Genomic DNA, 22811 nt, shown 5'->3' on the forward strand with positions numbered 1-22811 from the left:
TGTTGTAGAGTGGAGTGGCATACATTAGAATAGCATACAGTGGAGTGGCAAAGAGTGAAGTGGTGTATTATGGAGTGTGGGAGAGAGTAATAGTGTATAGAGGGGAAGGGTAGAGTGCAGCAGCATACAGCGGAGTGAGGTACAGTGGTACAGTGTACTGGCATACAGAAGAGTGGGGTACAGTGGAGTGGCATAGGGTGGAATAGTGTACAGCAGAGTTGTATTGAGTGGAGTACAGTGGATTTGCATAAAGTGAAGTGGCACACAAGGGAGTGGTGTGGCATACAGGGGGGGACATAGAGTAGACTACCATATACTGAAATACCGTACAGTGGAGTAGCGCAGAAAGGAGTGGTATACAGTTGAGTGGCGCACACTGGAATGGTGTACACTGCAGTGGCACAGATTGAAATAGTGTAGAGTGCAGTGGAGTACAGTGGAGTAGCATAGAGTGGCTTGGCATAGAGGTGATTGGTATAGAGTATAGTTGCGTACAGTGGAATAGTGTATAGTGGAACACTACATAGGTGTAGATTGGAATAGGGTACAGTGGAGTGGCATAGAATGCAGTGGTGCACAGTGGAGTGGCATAGAGTGGAGTGGGGTACAGTGGAGGAGCATACAGTGGAGTGGCATACAGTGGAGTAGGGTAGAGTGGAGTGGCATAGAGTTGAATAGTATAGAGATGAATGGTGTAGAGTATTGCGTACAGAGGAATACTGTATAGTGGAATGACAGAGTGGAGTGGAGTACAGTGGAGTGGTGTAGAGTGTGATAGGATACAGTGGAGTTTTATAGAGTGTAGTGGCAGAGGGTGGAGTGGCATACATTAGAATAGCATACAGTGGAGTGGCAAAGAGTGGAGTGCAATACAATGGATGTGGTAGAGTGTGATAGTATGTAGTGGAGTAGCATAGAGTGCAGTGGTATGAGTGGAGCAGCATACAGTGGCGTGGGGTACATTGTAGTGGCATACGGTGGAATAGTAGAGTGGAATGGCATACGCCACTGAATAGGGTGCAGTGTACGGTGGAGTGGCGTAAAGAAGTTTGGCGTAGAGTGGAATGGCATACAGTGGAACAGCGTACAGTAGTCAAACATACACTGAAATAGTGTACAGTGGAGTAGGATAGAGTGGAATGGCATGCAGTGGAGTGGCATAGATAGGAATAGCGTAGAGTGGAATGGCTTAGAGTGCATTGGTGTAGAGTGGAGTGGTGTAGAGTGGAGTTGTGTAGAGTAAAATAGCATACAGTGGAGTGGCGTAAAGTGGAATAGCTTGCAATGGAGTTGCATACAGTGGAGTGGCATTGAGTGGAGTGGCATCAGTGGAATAGTGTAGAGTGGAGTGGAGTAGTGTACAGTGGAGTGGCATAGACTGGAGTGGCGTGGAGTGGAATAAAGTGAAGTGGCGTGGAGTGGGGTAAGGTAGAGTAGAGTGGCATAGAGTAGAGTGGCTACAAATGAATAGCATATAGAAAAGTGGATATGAGTGACGTAGAGTGAGATAACATAGAGTTGAGTATTGTACAGTGGACAAGCTTACAGTAGAACAGTGTAGAGTGGATTGGCCTACTGTGAGTGGCGTACAGTGAAGTGACGTAGACTGGAGCGTTGTACAGTGGAGCAGCATACAGTTAAATACCTTACAGTGAAGTGATGTATTTTACAGTGGCATTAAGTGTTCTAGAAAGGACTGTCATACAGTGGAATTGTGTTGAGTGTAGTGGCGAAGAGTGGAGTGGCATACAATGGAGTGTGGCAGAGTGTAATAGGGTTCAGTGGAGTAGCGTACAGTGCAGTGGTATAGAGTGGAGCGGCATACTGTGGAGTGAGGTACAGTGTGTGGCATACAGTAGAATAGTGTAGATAGGAGTGTGAATGAGTAGAGTGGCATACAGTGGAGTAGTGTTCAGTGGAGTTGCATACATGGAAGTGGTGTAGAGTGAAGTGGCATATAGAGGAATAATGTACAGTAGATGCTGAAACAGCATACAGTGGAGTGGCATGCAGTGGAGTGGCATACACTGGAGTGGCGTAGATTGGAATAGCGTACAGTGGAGTGGCGTAGAGTGCATTGGCTTACAGTGGAGTTGCGTAGAGTCAAATAGCGTACAGTGGAGTGCTGTATAGTGGAATAGCATACAATTGAGTGGTGAACAGCAGAGGGGCGTAGAGTGGAATAGTGCGAAGTGTAGTAGCATAGTGTGGAGTAACATACAGTGGAGTGGCGTAGGCTGGAGTGGCATAGAGTGTAATGGAATATAGTGAAGTGGTGTCGAGTGGGGTAGAGTAGGGGTGGATAGAGTACAGTGGTGTACAAATGAATAACATATAATAGAGTGGAGTGGCATAGACTGGGATAGCATGGACTGGAGTGTCATACAGTGGAGATGCATACCGTGGAATAGTGTAGAGTGGATTGGTGTATAGTGTGGTGGCATACAGTGAACTTACTTAGACTGTCATACAGTGGAGCAGCATACAGTGGAATACCGTACAGTGGAGTGGTGTCCAATGCAGTGGCGTAGAGTGGAGTGTGGTAGAGTGGACTGTCATACAGTGGAATAGCACTGAGTGGCATAGAGTGGAGTGGCATAGAGTCTAGTGGCGTACAGTGGAGTGGTGTAGAGTAGACTGGCAAAGAGGGGAGCGAGGTACAGTATAGTGGCGTGAAGTCGAATAGCGTAGAGTGGAGTGACGTAGAGTGGAGTGGCTTACTGCAGGATAGCGTACACTGAAGTACTGGAATGGCTTAGAATGGACAGACATACAGTGGAGTGGTTTAGAGTGGAAAACCGTAAAGTGGAATGTTTTAGAGTGGAGTTGGGTAGAGTGAGATGGGGTAGACTGTTATTATGTACAGTGTAATAGTAATAGCGTACTGTGGAGTGACGTAGAGTCGAGTGAGATAGAATAGAGTGGCATACAGTGGCATAGTATAGAGTGTTGTGGTGTAGAGAGGAGTGGTATAGAGTGGAGTAGCATATAGTGGAGAATAGCATACAGTACAGTGATGTAGAATGGAATAAGGTAGAGTTTAGTGCCATACAGTGTAGTGACATATAGTGGAGTTGCATATACTGGACTAGAGTAGAGAAGAGTGGTGTAGAGTGAAGTGTCATAGTCATACAGTGTGATAGTGTAGACTGTATTAGGGTAGAGTGTAGTGACGTAGAGTGGGATGCTGTAGACTGGGGTGACAAATGCACAAACAACAGTTGATGAACAGAATGCAGAACAATCTCATACATTCACCCCAGTACAGAAATCTGGGCCTAAATCCATCGTTATTTTGCTCACCATGCCGTTCCAGTTTGAACCCAGCCATATGCAAATCAGTCTTGACCCTGTGCCTCATGGGTACAGTCCAGCCGAACTGCCAAGCCAGGTCCTCCCTGGACTGGAAACAAGCATCCTAGGACTGGTTTCGGGGTTTCACCCCTCTTCAGTCAGGATAGCTTGATTCCAGTGGCATGAAGTGCACGGGACCCACGTCTGGGCATACCCTTCCCACTCGGGGTGACAAATGCAAAAACAACAGTTGATAAACAGAATGTAGACTGGGGTGGCATAGAATGGAGTGGTGTACAGTGTCATAAAGTAGAATGGATTATCATAGATTGGAGTGGCATATAGTGCATTGAGGTACAGTGAAGTGGTGTGGAGTTGAGTACATTGGAACAGCGTACAGTGCAGTGGTGTACACTGAAGTGATGTACAGTGGAGTGAAGTGGCCTAAAGTAGAATAGCATAAATTGGAGTGTCATAGACTGGAGTTGTGTACAGTTGAATAGTGTAGAGTGAAATAGTGTAGAGTGGGGGGGCATAGATTGTAATAGCGTACAGAAGAGTGGTGTAGAGTGGCGTGGCCTACAGTACTTTAGTGTACAGTGTAGTGGTGTGATGTAGAGTGGAGTGGCAGAGAGTGTAACGGCATAGAGTGAAATGGAATGCCGTAGAGTGGAGTGTGGTAATTGAAACAGACATAGCGTCAAAGTGTATGAATGGATGTGGAAGTAGATGTTATTAGGCAGGAATATATATTATGAGGTGTAAATGGTAATGTTTTGTATTATGTGTGTTGGTAGTGTTAAAGTTATCAGTTTAAAAAAACATAGCTGTGCCACAGTATACCGTGGTAAGTTCGTGGTATACCACAGTACATGCAGATGAGAAGTCAGTATGTGATTGGTTAATTGCTGTGTTCACCTAGGGTAAAAGGCAGCCGTGCAATCAGTTTGGCTGCATTCTGTCTTTCACTGCATTCTAGGCTTGGGTCTTAGATATCGGTAAGTAGTAGGTTTTATTGTTGTTCACTACCAATTACCACTTTATTAAATGTGGTAATAAGTAGAGAAATGCATTTATAATTTCCTATATATATTGTAGTAGGAGCCTAGGGAGAATTGCACATTTAAAAAAAACAATTTGAGTAGGGCAGTAATTTGTAAGTATTACCATGCTACTCCATTCACTTTTTGTGCATATTTAAATATGTTAAAAATAGAAAATACACTTTGGCACACTATATTTGTCATATGTACTTTATTAAAGTGCATTTTAAAATTTTTAAAAAAAAATTAAAAATTATTTGAGATACCACTGTACTCCTAGGACAGTACTGCAGTACTCGGTACATTTAAAAAAAATATGTAGAATCTTATAAATAGTTTTCCCTTTCTATTTTCTTTACTGAAGTGGAAATAGGTAGGCGAAAAATATTGAACCTATACCTATATCTGAAGGGTTAACGCAGAACATAGCCAAATTGTACATAAAAACAACATGACTGCCTTTAAATTTGGAATTAGCAATCACATAATAACTTGTCATCCCTATGCACCATGGTACTTCCACAAAATACCACGAAATTTCACCAAAGTATCTCTAAGTTAAAATACCTTATAACTTGAGAAATACTTATCCCAATGACCTTTGGTACCCAAAAGATCATCTGCGCACCATAATGTGTAATCCTGCCACACACACCGTGCACGGCTTATGGCCTCACATATTACATCACTCATGACATTTTAAATGACAACATTGATGGCATCACTGATGACATCTCAAATAACATCATTGATGACATCACTGACAACATCAGTTATAACACAACAGTAGTATACAGAATAGAGTTACTAAGTGCACACGTGTGGGTCAATAGCCAGGAAACCTCCGGAGACAAGGGTAATTGTATATATTAAAATATATATTGTGAACCGTATCCAAATTACTAACGTTTGGGGTGGAAGAAGTACTCCATGTTAATCAAGGTAAAAACTGAGCACACCTGATGTGGTTTGCAAAGTTTTGTTTGAAAGTAAGTTGTGGCGTAAAGCTAAAGCGTGTTCTTAAAAATCCTGGAGAAAATCCAAAGCTGCTGTTGACACTACATTATCCACCAGTGGATATATAAGCATATGCACATGTTAAATAGTTGTAATAGAGTGGAATAGACAAATTCTATAAGCTGGGCATGCTTATTTCCAGAATTTGACAAAAACATTTGAGGCATTGTGTATTATTGAATGATGTCGACTATAGGGGTTTCCCACTTAGCGCTGATTTATCTCATACTGATGTGTAAGCATGGCTGTAAGGTTGCATGCTATTATGCCCCTCTGAGGAATGTGTGTAGTGTATTTTAGTAAACAACTTAGCGTTCTCCATAGAGCCTGACAGACGGTCTCTTTACAGTGACAAATGTATACCTGTCAACCTCTTGACTTGAAGTTGTCGGTCATGTGAAGTCTATAAGAGTGGTAATTGTATTAAGATGAATAGAAAATTGTCCACAGGTGTAGCATGTTGAATTGCTTCAAGTCTACATTCCCTATAGAATGGCGTCACAATGATTGCATGATGTTACGTTTGATGTAATCAATGATGACATTTGAGATGTCATCAATGATATCATTTCACATGTCATGAGTAATGTAATATATGAGGTCATAAGTAGTGCATGGCAGGGGTGCAACTTAGTCAGCTCAGTAAACTATAATTGGTGAATCTCAGAGTTTTTTTTGTTTTTTAAACATTAGTCTATACCTTATTTCAATGCCTAACTTTAACATTTGTGTTTTTTTCATATACATATCTATATATATATATATATATATACAAATCTATCTATCTATCTATCTATCTATCTATCTATCTATCTATCTATCTATCTATCTATCTATCTATCTATCTATCTATCTATCTATCTATCTATCTATCTATCTATCTATCTATCTATCTATCTATCTATCTATCTATCTATCTATATATTTTCTACTGGCGGTCGCCTGTAGATAGTTATAGTTAGGACCTATTTTCCATAGGAAATCCGCAACATTCTATTTACAATAACTTTGGCGCTGGTTGACGAATCTTCGCAATATTTTCAAAACATGTGGGGCGCTCCGGTCCGCTCCTATCCTGAAAATTTCAGGGTGATTAATCAAGCAGGGGCTGAGAAAAAAGGGGGTCCCAAAAGTGTTTTCCTCATGCAATTTTCCATAGGAAACTTTAGCCGCGGCTACAGCCCGAACTGCTGAACGGAATTACACCAAATTTGGCAAAGAGGTAGCCCTTGGTTCAGAAAGGTGCCTTTTTAGGTCTCGGCTAGCGATGGCTGCGCTTGCGCAGTCTCGCTCGCGAGACATAATGACTTGGGTGAAGAGGGGCTTGAACCCGCCCCTCTTCTTCCCTGTTCTCCATTGGCTGGCCTAGTAAATGCTGGCCAGCCATTGGAGAAGAGGTCCCGTCACTCTTATCCTGCCCCGTCCTTTTCGGATCGGGGGGCGTGTTTTTTGCGAGAAGTCTCAGGGAGGAGACAACAGCAAAACACGCCCCCCAATCCGAAAAGGACACTCCCTTTCTCCGAGGCATTTTCTGCTGTGCCTCGGAGAAAGGCGGTGGTGTGCTTGTCCTCTCCCCCTGCTCTCGGCTCCTGCCCTTTAAATATTTTATTTCCTGTGAACTTTTCCCCCGTAAGGATTCGTTTTTAGCTCGAAGGCTGCGCCATCCCGCCGTACCTTTTGAAGTAAGTGGCGTGTGTCCGAATCCACTTCCCTTCTATTCCGTCAGGGGTTACTCTGTGCACGCTTTGCCAATTTGTTATGCGGGCCCTCCGTTCGCTATGCACCACATGGGGGCTGGACTGGTATCATTTGCCAGGGCTGCTTTGACTTCTCAGTCCGGCCTAAAAAAATACAGTTTGAAGCAAAAACGGGCTACTCTGTTCTGACGCGCAGCGCCAAATTAATATTCAAGATCTCCGCTCCTCTCCTCACTTGTTCGAACCCCGCCCCCCTCATCTTTCACGGCTGGGCATCCCCGCTGCGGCCCTCTCCTCTGCGTCCCATCTGTTCACCCCTCCCTCGCCATCACAGCCCTCCCCTCTCCGCCCACCTCATCTCTCCATCTCTCCCCAACACTGCCAGCCGACAGCCTCCATTTTCTCCCTGGTAAACGGAAATTTATTTTTTATTCTCTACGTGCGGTTGGGAGGGTGGGAATGAATTTCCTAACAAAATATTCTGTAGCCGCAGCACAAAACGGGCTACTCTGTTCTGACGCGCAGCGCCAAATTAATATTCAAGATCTCCGCTCCTCTCCTCACTTGTTCGAACCCCGCCCCCCTCATCTTTCACGGCTGGGCATCCCCGCTGCGGCCCTCTCCTCTGCGTCCCATCTGTTCACCCCTCCCTCGCCATCACAGCCCTCCCCTCTCCGCCCACCTCATCTCTCCATCTCTCCCCAACACTGCCAGCCGACAGCCTCCATTTTCTCCCTGGTAAACAGAAATTTATTTTTTATTCTCTACGTGCGGTTGGGAGGGTGGGAATGAATTTCCTAACAAAATATTCTGTAGCCGCAGCACCCGCCAGCTCATATTTGTGCTGCCACCAGTCTTTTTTTTGCATTTGCTTGGCTCTTGTATGTCCGGTATTGGGGGTACTCCTGTGCACCCCGCCTGTCCCTAGAGGCTTCAGACCCGCTGTTGCCTCGTCGCAATCGATACTCCAGCCGCCCCCTCCCCCAGGAGGCTGGAACATTCAGCTCCCTCGCACACTCACTCCCGCCCTTCCTAGGGTGCTGACTCAGTCAGCGTGTCTCACTCTCACAGGTGACTACCACAATCAGAAGCCCCCCCCCACCTACGCACTAGAGGTCAACATATGGGTGAGTTCTCGGCGATGTATGGTTTGGCATAGATGCGGTGTGCTGTCCATATATGCGCCCAACAAACTTTGACTGAGTGTTTATTTAAATTTGCAGCCATCGGAGATAACGGCTGCGAGTGCATAACATTACAGCGTGTGCCTCCTTACTGTTGTGTTGTGGAGTTTGTGCGAAATTTGAATCCACCGTGAGGCTGCCATGCGCAACTCGACGATTTAGTGTCGACTCAGCAAGCCTTTGGCACAAGGGCAAGAACGTAAACTCAGCGCTTGTAGAAGACGGCGATGTTGCATAGTGATGTCATGAATGGCGAAGACTGGAATGCGAACTGCCTTGCATTGTTGAGTCCAGGAAGTGTTTTTGTATTCATGAAGCGTCTACCCACACGCCTTTGATTAATTACATGCTGTGTTTCATGGAGAATTGGTGAGATCGGCGAGAGAGACTTTATTTAATGCCGCGCAACTGCTCTACGTATAGGCATAACATTACGCTAAGTGAAAAAAGTGAAGAATGGAACTGCTTGTGGGAATTAAGGACCTTCATCAACCATCGGCAGCATATTGACTCACATGTGGGGTATAATTTGCAACTAGGTCTCGTTTACAGTTTTTGTTCCCGTTCACGTTTTTTTTTTTTGTTACTGGAAGGAGTTTAAAACTGAAGTCTTTCTGTTGCTATTTCTACAATGGGTTTGGTGATACACAGCTCCTTTAGTGCTTCCTCAATGTCATTGTTGTGTGCCGTGCAAGCTTCTGCCATGTTTTTGTATGCCATGCTTATTTTTGCTGCCACTTGCTATTAATAGCGGGTTTGGATCCCTGCATCGGTCGAACATGCTACAGTTCAGAGCTCTATGGGAGTGGCTTAAAAATCGCCACTTCCCAACATGGCTGACTCGAAGGAGGCCGTAAAAGGTTCTTTAATGAACATTTGAAAAGCGGCGGACATCTTCAAGTGATTGATTTTTATTTTGAATTTAACTTGCATGTACTGTGTATTGACAAATATGAGTTGAGACATAGTAACAAGTAGCGGAAATCTAACCTATTTGCATCAGACTTCCTATTTTAACTTTGCATAGTTCCGAACTGTTGTCAGACTAGAATCAGGATATCCGTGGTAGTCTTTCTTCTATGTTAGTAGCCCTCCTGCCTGCCGGTTTCTGTTCTGGTTTCCTGGTTCCACTGAGGCCGGGTGTACCGCCCCTCCCTCGGGTGTGTCCTGCGCCGCCTTTCACCAGCCTCTGCATGTTGTACAGTATCCTCGGCTCGCTGTCCCGCATTCCTCCCAGTCTTCGCTGTATCCTAAGCTCTGTCATGAAGTCTTTGGTGGTGTTCGTCCTTGGCGGGCCCGGTGCCGGCAAAGGCACACAGTGTGAGAAGATAGTGGAGGTGAGTCTGAGAGGTACATTTTTCACCCAATCCTAGGACAGTTCCATTCTGTGGCACCCAGTAGAGCAGCACAGACGTCCAAAAAGGCACTTCTCCGGGCCTAGTGCCTCTTTCCCACCTACTAACCGCTGTGACTGACTTGTCTTAATTGTTGGGCATCGCAGCCCACCTCGCTATCCAGCCCATACCTCTCCCCTACCCCTCTATTATACGTAGAACATCCATACCCGGCGCCTCTTTTTTTAAATTTACATTTATAAGGGCTAAGACCAATACCTCCATCTTTTCAATAAGACACATATTTTCCATCTGTCTTCAGACACGTATTATTTGAGCCCCCTCACCACGTTTCCGATGCACGCCTCGATTATCATCGCCTTTATTCCTGGGTTTAACCTAAACCCAGGAATGCATGTTTTCACGACCTATCCGCCCCACTTCCGTTTCTAGTATGTTATCTCGTGTTCATCCTTATCCTTTGATATTTTTTTAAGTTCTCTTTACAGATTGTTAGCCTTACGGCACCACCCTCTCCAACACAAAAATGCACAATCGCACATTTGCACTACTTTCTTTTTACCAATCCATCTCTGAGTTGTATTTAACAAGCATTTACAATGCAACGGTCTCGGCATTGTTAAAGTTAGAGCTATTGGCATTGCTCATGACAATGCCGTTTCTTTAAATGTTTTAAAAACAAAAACATAAACAATGTCATGAGCAATGCCAATAGCTCAAACTTTACCAATGCCGAGACCATTGCATTGTAAATGCTTGTTGTTAAATGGTGTAAATCCGTTCAGTAGTTGCTGAGAAAATCAAAAGTAAAATCACATATATATCTATGGCCGCACCCTCCCGATCACGAGCTGTATGATAATTGGCTGTCAACACTCCAAATCAGGAAGTGTTGACAGCCATCTTGTGCCTCGGTAGAACTGAGGCACAAGAAAGCAGAGAAAAAAATGCGTAAAACGCAAAAAGGGGGCAGGGTAGAAACACCCTGACCTCCTAGGCCTGCTTAGGGGGTCCCACAAGGACCCTCAGGATTGAGGAGGAATTAATTCTCCAACTTAAAACGTGCCACAGGGCGAGTTTGCAGACATGTCACCTCAGGTCACGCCCCCTTCCTTCACCATTGTGCAAACCTCCCTGTGCTGAGTTGTAAGTTGGGGAATTAATTCTCTTTCAATACTGAGGGTCTATGAGGGCCAACTAGACCAACAGGTATCTCCCGTATGTGCCAGGGAGCTGTGTTGTAGACAATTGTTCAGAGGCCATGTCCCTTTTTACACCTCTCTGCAATGCAGCTCTGTGGCGCTTAATGTAGGTACAGAGTGGGCTAGTTGGACCCTAGGGACCCTCAGGATTCAAGGGGACTTAATCTTCCAACTTAAAACGGCCACAGGGTGCGTTTATATAGTGGTGAAGGGAGGGGATGCAGCCTGAGGTGATGTGTGCAAACACGCCCTGTGGCGCGTTTTAAGTTGGGGAAATAATTTCCCTTCAATCCTGAGGGACCCTGGGGGCAAACTAGTCCACCAGGTGCTTCCAGTAAGCGCAACTGCGCTGCGTTGCAGAGATGTGGTCTAGGCCGTGCCCCTTTTTACATCTCTCTGCAACGCAGCTCTGTGGTGCTTACTGGAGGTACCTAGTGGGCTAGTTGGACCCTAGGGACCCTCAGGATTCAATGGGACTTAATCTTCCAACTTAAAACGGCCACAGGGCACGTTTACACAGTGAGGAAGGGAGGGGACAGGGCCTGAGGTGACATGTGCAAACACGCCCTGTGGCGCGTTTTAAGTTGGGGAAATAATTCCCCTTCAATCCTGAGGGCCCCTGGGGGACAACTAGCTCACCAGGAGCTTCTAGTAAGCGCCACTGCGCTGCATTTCAGAGAGGTGGACTAAGCCATGTCCCTTTTTACATCTCTCTGCAACCCAGCTCTGTGGCACTTACTGGAGATACCTAGTGGGCTAGTTGGACCCTAGGGACCCTCAGGGTTCAAGGGGTCTTAATCTCCCAACTTAAAAAGGCCACAGAGCGTGTATGCACAGTGGTGAAGGGAGGGGACGGGGCCTGAGGTGACATGTGCAAACACGCCCTGTGGGGCGTTTTAAGTTGGGGAAATAATTCCCCTTCATTCCTGAGGGCCCCTAGGAGCCAACTAGCCCACCAGGTGCTTCCAGTAAGCGTAACTGTGCTGCGCTGCACTGCAGAGAGGTGGTCTAGGCCGTGCCCCTTTTTTTACACCTCTCTGCAACGCAGCTCTGTGGCGCTTACTGGAGGTACCTAGTGGGCTAGTTGGACCCAGGGACCCTCAGGATTCAAGGGGACTTTATCCCCCAACTTAAAAGGGCCATAGGGCATGTTTGCACACATGTCACCTCAGTCTCTCCCCCTCCCTTCACCAGTGTGCAAACGCACCCCGTGGCGCATTTTAAAAGGTAGTTTTAATCCCTCTGCTCTATTATGTACTAGGGGCTTACAGAGGAGGTCATGCCAATCACAGGGGTACCCCAGCGCATAGTGTTCCCTAGTGTATGTAGGTGTTTTCACTGTATTCTAAGTGTCTTTTAACATACCACTGGCTCTAGGACTGGCTAGTCAGACTCAGTTACCACTAGTATCCGTCTGAAAAAGTTGAGGGTACAGGATGATTTTGCAACAAGGCTTCTTTCTGCTCTTCAGTTTGTTTTTTCTGCACGTTTTCATTCTTCCTGCACTTTTCTTCGTCTTTGAGGACTTCTGTTGCTTCTTTCTGCATTTCTTTTTTTTCTTTCTGTTTGTTTTTTCTTCTTTCTTCACATGTCCTATCTCTGTAAGCATAGTTAGAAATTAGCATTTAAAAAACCTTTGAAATTAACTGAAAAAACCATAGGTTTCAGGCACATTATACTTACAAATTAGCATTTAAAAAAGCTTTGAAATTCACTGAAAAAACCATAGGTTTCAGGCACATTATAGTTAGGAATTAGTATTTAAAAAACCTTAGAAATTCACTGAATAAACCATAGATTTCAGGGGTGTTATAGTTAGTTGCACATTTCGCTCGTACGAAACCATTGAAATTCCCCTGTTATAGTTAGTTTAGCTAACTATAACTCGCGAACCCGCAATGCACTGCTGATGATGTCACATATTACATCACTCTTGACATGGTCAGTGACATCACTCATGACATCACCGATGACATCTCAAATGAGTGGCAGACCTCCTCTTACCCTAAGATAACCTTTGATACACACATAGAAAAATAGAAACTAAAATTTTCCAAACAATGGACATACCAATACCAGTTACAACAACCTATTCAGTAATTCTAAGATCTACATACACATCCACTCATTCACCAACAGTCCTATATAGTCACTCATACATGTACTCACTCATCAGATGTACTCATACACCTATACATCCTGTTACACACTGCCACTCCTCCATAGAGTTACTCACACACATAGACACTCGTGTTAATAAAGAATCAAATATCCATTTACTTGCATATACAGTTATACACACACCACCACACTTACTTCTACAGAAACGTACACATACTTAGTCTTTTGAACAATCACTTATAGAAACACATACGTATTTATACAGGAACTCTTCCAATCTCTCACTCTCACATATACTCACTTATATACACCAATACTCACATATACTAGTTTAAATATATGTAGTTACTTATAAAGACACTATTGAGACAGTCATTCACTCACTAACACACCCATACACACACTCATTGTAGCGCTCGCTAGCTTCTCGACAAGGTGCAGGCGGCCATACCCGCGTTCCCTTGGGTGGAGTGCCAGGAAGAGGCAGGGTGGGCGGCATAAAACAAGTTATGATCCCTCAGGTCGCAGGACACTACAAATCCCATAAGCCCCACAGCGGAAACACCGGAAAGGGAAGCTCGCATTTCGGCCGAAAGAGACGCTACAAAGCCCCGCCCCTGGTTCAGCGCGGGGCTTTGCAATTTGCCTTGCAGCCAGGTTCCAGCCGTAATCCTTCTCTGCCGAATTTCCCTGTTCGAAGCCGCTGAGCAGTTTCTGCCGTTCCTGATTGCAGCCTCGCAGCGGGTGTGTCACGCCGCTTCTCCGCTGCCCTCACTTCCTTGGTTCGTTATTCAAGTGCCGATGCCGATGCCATTTTTGCCTCCTTGAACATTTACTCACGGAAGAGGGACCACAGAATCACCTATTATAGCACTCGTGGTGGTCCGGAGTCAGGCAGAGCGGATGGTATTCCCCGCAGGACTGCTGTAGCTCCGTGAGCCACTTTCCCTGGGCTCTGTGGGTGACTCCGACTCCATCGAATATCAACGGATTACCAGGTATTTAGGTTGGATCTCTTTTGGACTTGTGCGCGGTTGCGCTGCTTTGTTTTTGGGACTATTATTGTCGTGGTTGGTGTTCAGGGCCCTCATCGCTGACAGGGATATTGTATCCGGATTCAGTGTAGCCTTCCTGGACCCTCCCGTGTTGACTGCACTGTTCTCAGATCCGCTTGCCATTGTTCTGAGTGAGTAAACTGCAGGCATAGAATAGTAGTATATGGTACGCACTACTACAGTGATTAATCATTTATTTTCTCTCCTGTGTGCATACAGTCTCATCCTGCTCCCACGAAATCTACACATCCCCCAGGGCCATAGAGGGTGAACAGGAGAAGGAGAACAGCTGGCAGTTTCCTTTTTTGTTTTATCCACTTCCCCTTTCCCCGGGGTGCAGGGTCGCGTGGGAGTTGTACATACCCTATGCGCCACTGTGCTTTGGGGACGAGGGAGGCTATTCTGCACACCATTGTTCCCGCTGACGATCCTCAGAGGTTAGTGGCTCATCACATGCATATGCCATTGACATCCGACAGATTGCAAAGCCCACGTTAACGTGTCAGCCTGAGCAATGGATACTAACGTGGTTCTCGCCTCTCTGCTGGAAAGCCTTACCGCTCTCCAACAGGAATTACACACTTCCCGTGCAGAAACCCATGAGTTGAAAAACGAGGTAGGGTCATTAAGAAGAGAGGTAGCGGGCATCTCTAGAGCAGGGAAAACATATGCCTTTGGTTAATGTCCCTATATCAAGGAAAGTACTCTTACCCCTCCTTCATCTTCTATTGGGGTAAATTCCCAGGGAGCTAGTTTTCTACCCGACCCAAAGACACTACCCCCTTCCCAAGGCACTTCACCCACCGTACACATAGTGCAGAACCCCGGTATTCCTTTAGCACCCCCTGAACGTTATTATGGAGACCCGAAAAAGTTTGAGATATTTCTCAATCACTGTAGACTTCATTTTTTGTGTAAACCGGTCATTTTCCAGGATGATGCATCAAAAACGTCGTTCATGATGTCCTACATGGGGGGTAACGTTGCAAGTTGGACCATCCCATTAATGGAGCGGAACGACCCTGTTCTCCATAACTTTCCTGAGTTTTGTAACGAGATGCGGAAGCTCTTTGATAGAAAGACGCACATGATGGCCTTAGACAAAGAACTGATTACCCTTCGACAAGGGTCTCAAGACCTGCTTTCTTATATTACCACCTTCAATCGTCTAGTTGTTGAAACCGATTGGCCAAAAGAAAAAAGGACTACCCTATTCTATCAGGGGCTACGGAGTGAGATGAAAGACGTCCTCTCCCAAGTGGTACGACTACCAAATACGTGTGAAGAAATGATAGAGTTAGCCGTCCAATTGGATCATCGGCTGCAAGAGAGGAAGGGTGATCGAGGCCGTGGGGACTCCCGTTTCCCTGCACCCAGGGCCCGTGCATTTCCGGACGAACAGGCGAAGACGTCAAATGGAGCAGAGCCTATGCAGATTGGGGGAATCAGGGGCCCCCTTACGCCTGAAGAGAGGGAGAAGAGGCGCCAACAAAAGCTCTGTCTCTATTGTGGCAAAAGCGGCCATTTTATCAGGGAATGTAGAGCCCGAGCCCGAGGACCCAACCGTGGAACAGAGGCCAAGCCACAGAAATCTGCCCTTCAGAAGACGGAAAACTAATGAACCCAAGTCTGGACGGGATCTCCGCCTTGGGTTATGGATCACACCAGATCCCATCTCTGCTAGCTAACACCATTCAACCCTCTGTGGCCCATATAACTTTGAATGTGACTGTATGGGTTTCCACCGACAAGGCAATATGTGTCTCTGCATTAATTGACTCCGGAGCCACTGGGAACTTCATAGATCAACAATACGCCCAACATATTGGAGTACTGTGTGAACGAAAAACCATCCCCGAAGTAGTAAAAGCAGTAGACGGCAAGACATTGACTTCAGGTCCAGTACGTTTTCATACAACCCCTTTGGAAGTACGAGTGGGTATGAATCATTATGAACTCATTCAATTCGATTTGATAGACGCCCCGGATTTCCGTCTCATTCTGGGAATGCCCTGGTTAACCCTGCATGACCCTGTCATCAGATGGACGGATCGCACTGTTTCTTTGACTTCTCCGTTCTGTCGAGAGCATTGTTATAAGAGACCCCAGGTGCAGGACGACGCCATGACATCCCAAGCAGGGTTGCTGTCCACCGGATGTGAAGAGAAGAAGTTCTGCTGCTCAATCTCCCTACCTGTGGAGTATACTGATTATCAGGAGGTCTTTGATAAACAGAAGGCTACACAGTTACCACCTCACAGACCATACGATTGCCGGATAGATCTCATTCCCGGAGCCGACATTCCGTGCAGTCGGGTATATGCTCTCACGGAACCCGAAACACGTTATCTCAAGACGTACCTTGAAGAAAACCTTGCCTCTGGCTTCATTCGCCACTCATCTTCTCCGGCTTCATCTCCCCTTTTTTTTATTTCTAAGAAGGACTGTGATTAGATCAGAACATGTATTGACTACATAGCCATAAATAAAGTAACCGTTAAAAATCGGTACCTATTACCTTTGATTCCGGTGTTGCTGGACCAACTAAAAGGAGCTCGTATCTTTACCAAGTTGGACCTCCGAGGCGCCTACCACCTAGTAAAGGTCAAAGCTGGGGACGAGTGGAAAACAGCGTTCAGGACTAAATTTGGATTATATGAATACCAAGTGATGCCTTTTGGTTTATGTAACGCCCCTGCGGCGTTCCAATTTTTCATGGATGAAGTGCTAAGGGGCTTATTGGACACCATTTGTATTGTCTATATTGACGATATTCTCCTTTACTCTGCTGACCGTCAGGATCACATCATCCATGTGAAGAAGGTATTGAACCGATTACAACAACACTCTTTGTTCGCCAAGTTGGAAAAATGCCTGTTCCACGTCGAAGAAGTTGCCTTCCTTGGCTATATCATCAACGCTGAAGGGTTCCAAATGGACAACAACAAGGTGACAGCAATCACGGAATGGAAGGCTCCGCTGAACGTCAAAGCTGTACAAAGATTTTTGGGATTCGCCAACTACTACAGGCGGTTCATAAAAGACTTTTCAAAAGTCATACAACCTATTTCTAGTCTGCTGAAGAAAAACACCCCGTTTGTGTGGTCCAAGGAAGCCGACCATGCGTTCGAAACCTTAAAAGAACGGTTCACCCAGGCCCCTATCTTACGTCATCCTGATCCTGGTGTACCCTTTGTAGTAGAAACCGATGCTTCACAGTACGCCTTGGGAGGAGTTCTATCCCAGCGACATCCTACAACCGGTCAACTACATCCGATTGCATTCTATTCAAAGAAACTCACACCTTGTGAGATAAACTACTCCATCACAGATAAAGAATTACTGGCCATTAAACGGGCATGTGAGGAATGGCGTCATTATCTCTTGGGAGCACATCACACAGTAGAAATTTACACTGATCATCGCAATCTCCTTTTTCTCAAGACAGCAAAAGCTCTAACTCCTCGCCAGTTGCGTTGGTCATTATTCTTTTCTGACTACGATTTCATCATTAAGTACAGACCCGGACCACAAAACGGAAAGGCAGATGCCTTATCCCGGAGAAACGAATCTGGAGATCCACCGGAGGAAGACCTGAAGGAACCACCAGCCATTATTCCTGTCTCTGCCTTCCCAGCACAAGTTCTAGCAACCATTCTTTCACAGGAGTTCCTCGACGAGGTAAAGGGTGCTTTAACAACCTTGGATGTCCCCTCGTGGATTCAAATCAATCCAGAACAGCGGAGCACGATCGGAGATTTAGTGTACCACGATCACGCTTTGTATGTACCCATCACATCTCTGCAACAATAAGTGCTGGCCTGGGCTCATGATTCTTCGCTTGGGGGGCATCTGGGAGAAACAAAAACCATCGCCTTGATGGAAAGACATTTTTGGTGGCCCACTTTGAGGAAAGATACCAGAGACTATGTCAAGAATTGTGCCATCTGTGTTCAAGGAAAGGCCAAACACACCAAACCTGCTGGCTTGTTACAACCCATTCCTATCCCTCCTTCTCCATGGCATACAGTATCTATGGACTTCATAGTTGAAATGCCACCGTGCCAAGGATATACCACAGTATTAGTAATAGTCGACCATTTAACAAAGATGGGACATTTCATTCCACTCACACATCTTCCCACTTCCCGCGAACTTGCTCTTCTATTTTTGCAACATGTCATCAGGGCCCATGGAATCCCCAGAGCACTTATCACAGACAGGGGAACACAATTCACTTCACGGTTTTGGAAAGAGCTGTGTAGCACATTAAACATAGAAGCCCGTTTATCTTCCAGTTATCACCCGCAGACGGATGGAAAGACGGAGCGACTTAATCAGACCTTAGAACAATACCTTAGATGCTTCACACTCCAAAACACCTCTGATTGGTTTCCCCTTATCTGGATGGCTGAATTCGCATACAACAATGCAGAACACTCCACCCTGGGTTGCTCCCCTTTCTTCTGTATGTATGGTTCACACCCAAACATGCTCCCCTTCGATTGGCCTGGCATATCCAATCACCCCAGCATACAAGAACATCACGCTCACCTACGAGCGGTGCTCATCGACGCCAAACACCATTTGGTCTTGGCCCAAGCCGCCCAAAAACGACATGCAGACACAAAAAGGACACCAGAACCTTCATATGCAGTAGGGGATAAGGTTTGGTTGGCCACAAAGAACCTCCATCTTAAAGGGGTGGGTAAATTAGCTCCCAAATACATCGGGCCCTACACCGTTGAGAAAGTTATCAATCCTGTAGCGATGCGCTTATCCCTTCCTGCGTCATGGCACATCCATCCTGTCTTTCACGTGTCCCTACTTCTGCCTTGTCCGATTTCTACAAGATTACCCCCTAAACCCATTCCCATTGACATAGATGGGGAGAAAGAATACGAAGTACACAAACTTCTGGACTCTCGCTTGGTCAGGGGAAAAGTGCAGTACCTGGTAGATTGGAAAGGGTTTGGAGTAGAGGATCGAACCTGGGAACCAGTGGATAATCTGCATTGCCCTCTCCTGTTGAACAGGTTTCATGCGGAGAATCCCGGGAAACCAGGTCAACCGCCGAGACGGCGGTCATTGAGAGGGGGTTCTGTAGCGCTCGCTAGCTTCTCGACAAGGTGCAGGCGGCCATACCCGCGTTCCCTTGGGTGGAGTGCCAGGAAGAGGCAGGGTGGGCGGCATAAAACAAGTTATGATCCCTCAGGTCGCAGGACACTACAAATCCCATAAGCCCCACAGCGGAAACACCGGAAAGGGAAGCTCGCATTTCGGCCGGAAGAGACGTTACAAAGCCCCGCCCCTGGTTCAGCGCGGGGCTTTGCAATTTGCCTTGCAGCCAGGTTCCAGCCGTAATCCTTCTCTGCCGAGTTTCCCTGTTCGAAGCCGCTGAGCAGTTTCTGCCGTTCCTGATTGCAGCCTCGCAGCGGGTGTGTCACGCCGCTTCTCCGCTGCCCTCACTTCCTCGGTTCGTTATTCAAGTGCCGATGCCATTTTTGCATCCTTGAACATTTACTCACGGAAGAGGGACCACAGAATCACCTATTATAGCACTCGTGGTGGTCCGGAGTCAGGCAGAGCGGATGGTATTCCCCGCAGGACTGCTGTAGCTCCGTGAGCCACTTTCCCTGGGCTCTGTGGGTGACTCCGACTCTATCGAATATCAACGGATTATCAGGTATTTAGGTTGGATCTCTTTTGGACTTGTGCGCGGTTGCGCTGCTTTGTTTTTGGGACTATTATTGTCGTGGTTGGTGTTCAGGGCCCTCATCGCTGACAGGGATATTGTATCCGGATTCAGTGTAGCCTTCCTGGACCCTCCCGTGTTGACTGCACTGTTCTCAGATCCGCTTGCCATTGTTCTGAGTGAGTAAACTGCAGGCATAGAATAGTAGTATATGGTACGCACTACTACAGTGATTAATCATTTATTTTCTCTCCTGTGTGCATACAGTCTCATCCTGCTCCCACGAAATCTACACATCCCCCAGGGCCATAGAGGGTGAACAGGAGAAGGAGAACAGCTGGCAGTTTCCTTTTTTGTTTTATCCACTTCCCCTTTCCCCGGGGTGCAGGGTCGCGTGGGAGTTGTACATACCCTATGCGCCACTGTGCTTTGGGGACGAGGGAGGCTATTCTGCACACCATTGTTCCCGCTGACGATCCTCAGAGGTTAGTGGCTCATCACATGCATATGCCATTGACATCCGACACTCATCCACCAATACAGTCCTGCAAACATACTGTCTTCAGCACATACAAATAGTGACTCACTCATTCATGCATGTATGCACTAAGTAATACCCCCCACTGAACCATACAGACACTTAGACACTCATACTGATACTCAAAAAACCAAGTAATAACCCATATAGACACTCATGTAGCTACTCACCAACCCATGCAGCCACTTATACACAAAGTGAGAGACTGATACAGATATTTATATATTTAAACATTACTCACTAACCCATGTATTCACTAAGATACAATTTTTCATTAAAAAAATCATCCATTTAGACACTCATATACCCATTTATTCTTCCATCGACCTTGAGATTTACATATATAAAACATATTAAATTTTCAGAAAAACACACATTCACTGGATGATGTCATCAGTGATGTCATCAGTGACGTCATTTGAGATGTCATGAGTGATGTCATGAGTGATGTCACTGACCATGTCATGAGTGATGTAATATGTGACGTCATCAGCAGTGCATTGCGGGCGCGCGAGTTATAGTTAGCTGAAGTAACTATAACGGGGGAATTTCAATGGTTTTGTATGAGCGAAATTTCCAACTAACTACAACACCCCTGAAACCTATGTTTTTTCAGTGAATATATATATATATATATATATTCACAGAAAAAAACCATAGGTTTCAGGCACGTTATAGTTAGGAATTAGCATTTAAAATACCTCAGAAATTCACTGAAAAAACCATAGGTTTCAGGGGCGTTATAGTTAGCTGGACTTTTCACTCGTACAAAACCATTGAAATTCCCCCGTTATAGTTAGTTCAGCTAACTATAACTCGCGCGCCCGCAATGCACTGCTGATGACGTCACATATTACATCACTCATGACATGGTCAGTGACATCACTCATGACATCACTCATGACATCTCAAATGACGTCACTGATGACATCACTGATGACATCATCCAGTGAATGTGTGTTTTTCTGAAAATTAAATATGTTTTATATATGTATATCTCAAGGTCGATGGAAGAATAAATGGGTATATAAGTGTCTAAATGGATGATTTGTTTTTGAAAAATTGATTGTGTAACTGACTGATTAAGTGTATCATAGTGAATACATGGCTTAGTGAGTAATGTTTAAATATGTAAATATCTGTATCAGTCTCTCACTTTGTGTATAAGTGGCTGCATGGGTTGGTCAGTAGCTACATGGGTGTCTATATAGGTTATTAGTTGGTTTTTTGAGTATCAGTCTGAGTGTCTGCATGGTTCGGTGGGGGGTATTACGTAGTGCATAAGTGCATGAATGAGTGACTCACTGTTTGTATGTGTTGAAGACAGCATATGTGCAGGACTGTATGGGTGGATGAGTGTGTATGGGTGTGTTAGTGAGTGAATGACTGTCTCAATAGTGTCTTTATGAGTAACTACATATGTTTTAAACTGGTATATGTGACTATTGGTGTATATAAGTGAGTATATGTGAGAGTGAGAGATTGAAAGAGCTCCTGTATGAATAAGTATGTGTTTCTATAAGTGATTGTTTAAAAGACTAAGTATGTGTAAGTTTCTGTAGAAGTAAGTGTGGTGGTGTGTGTATAACTGTATATGCAAGTAAATGGATGTTTGATTCTTTATTAGCATAGTGACTATGTGTGTGAGTAACTCTATGGATGAGTGGCGTTGTGTAACAGGATGTATAGGTGCATGAGTACATATGATGAGTGAGTACATGTATGAGTGACTGTATAGGACTGTTGGTGAATGAGTGGATGTGTATGTGGATCTTAGAATTACTGAATAGGTTGTTGTAATTGGTATTGGTATGTCCATTGTTTTGACATTTTTAGTTTCTATTTTTGAATGTGTGTATCAAAGGTTAAATTAGGGGGAGAGGAGGTCTGCCACTCTATCACAAGGATGATGTCATCAGTGATGTCATCAGTGATGTCATTTGAGATGTCACTGACCATGTCATGAGTGATGTAATATGTGACGTCATCAGCAGTGCATTGCGGGCGCGCGAGTTATAGTTAGCTGAACTAACTATAACAGGGGAATTTCAATGGTTTTGTATGAGTGAAAAGTCAAGCTAACTATAACGCCCCTCAAACCTATGGTTTTCTCAGTGAATTTCTAAGGTTTTTTTAAATGCTAATTCCTAACTATAACGTGCCTGAAACCTATGATTTTTTCAGTGAATTTCAAAGGTTTTTTAAATGCTAATTTCTAACTATGCCTACAGAGATAGGACATGTGAAGAAAGAAGAAAAAACGCACAGAAAGAAAAAAAAGAAATGCAGAAAGAAGCAACAGAAGTCCTCAAAGACGACGAAAAGTGCAGGAAGAAGGATAACATGCAGAAAGAACAAACAGAAGAGCAGAAAGAAGCCTTGTTGCAAAATCATCCTGTACCCTCAACTTTTTCAGACGGATACTGGTGGTAACTGAGTCTGACTAACCAGTCCTAGAGCCAGTACTATGTTAAAAGACACTCAGAATATATTTGTATATATTGTGATTAGCATGACCTCCTCTGTACGCCCCTAGTATATAATAGGGCAGGGGATTAAAACTACCTCCTAAAACGCGCCACTGGGCGTGTTTGTACACGTCACCTCAGG

This window comes from Triturus cristatus, chromosome 7 (genome assembly GCF_964204655.1).
Source record: "Triturus cristatus chromosome 7, aTriCri1.1, whole genome shotgun sequence".
Lineage (NCBI taxonomy): Eukaryota > Metazoa > Chordata > Amphibia > Caudata > Salamandridae > Triturus > Triturus cristatus.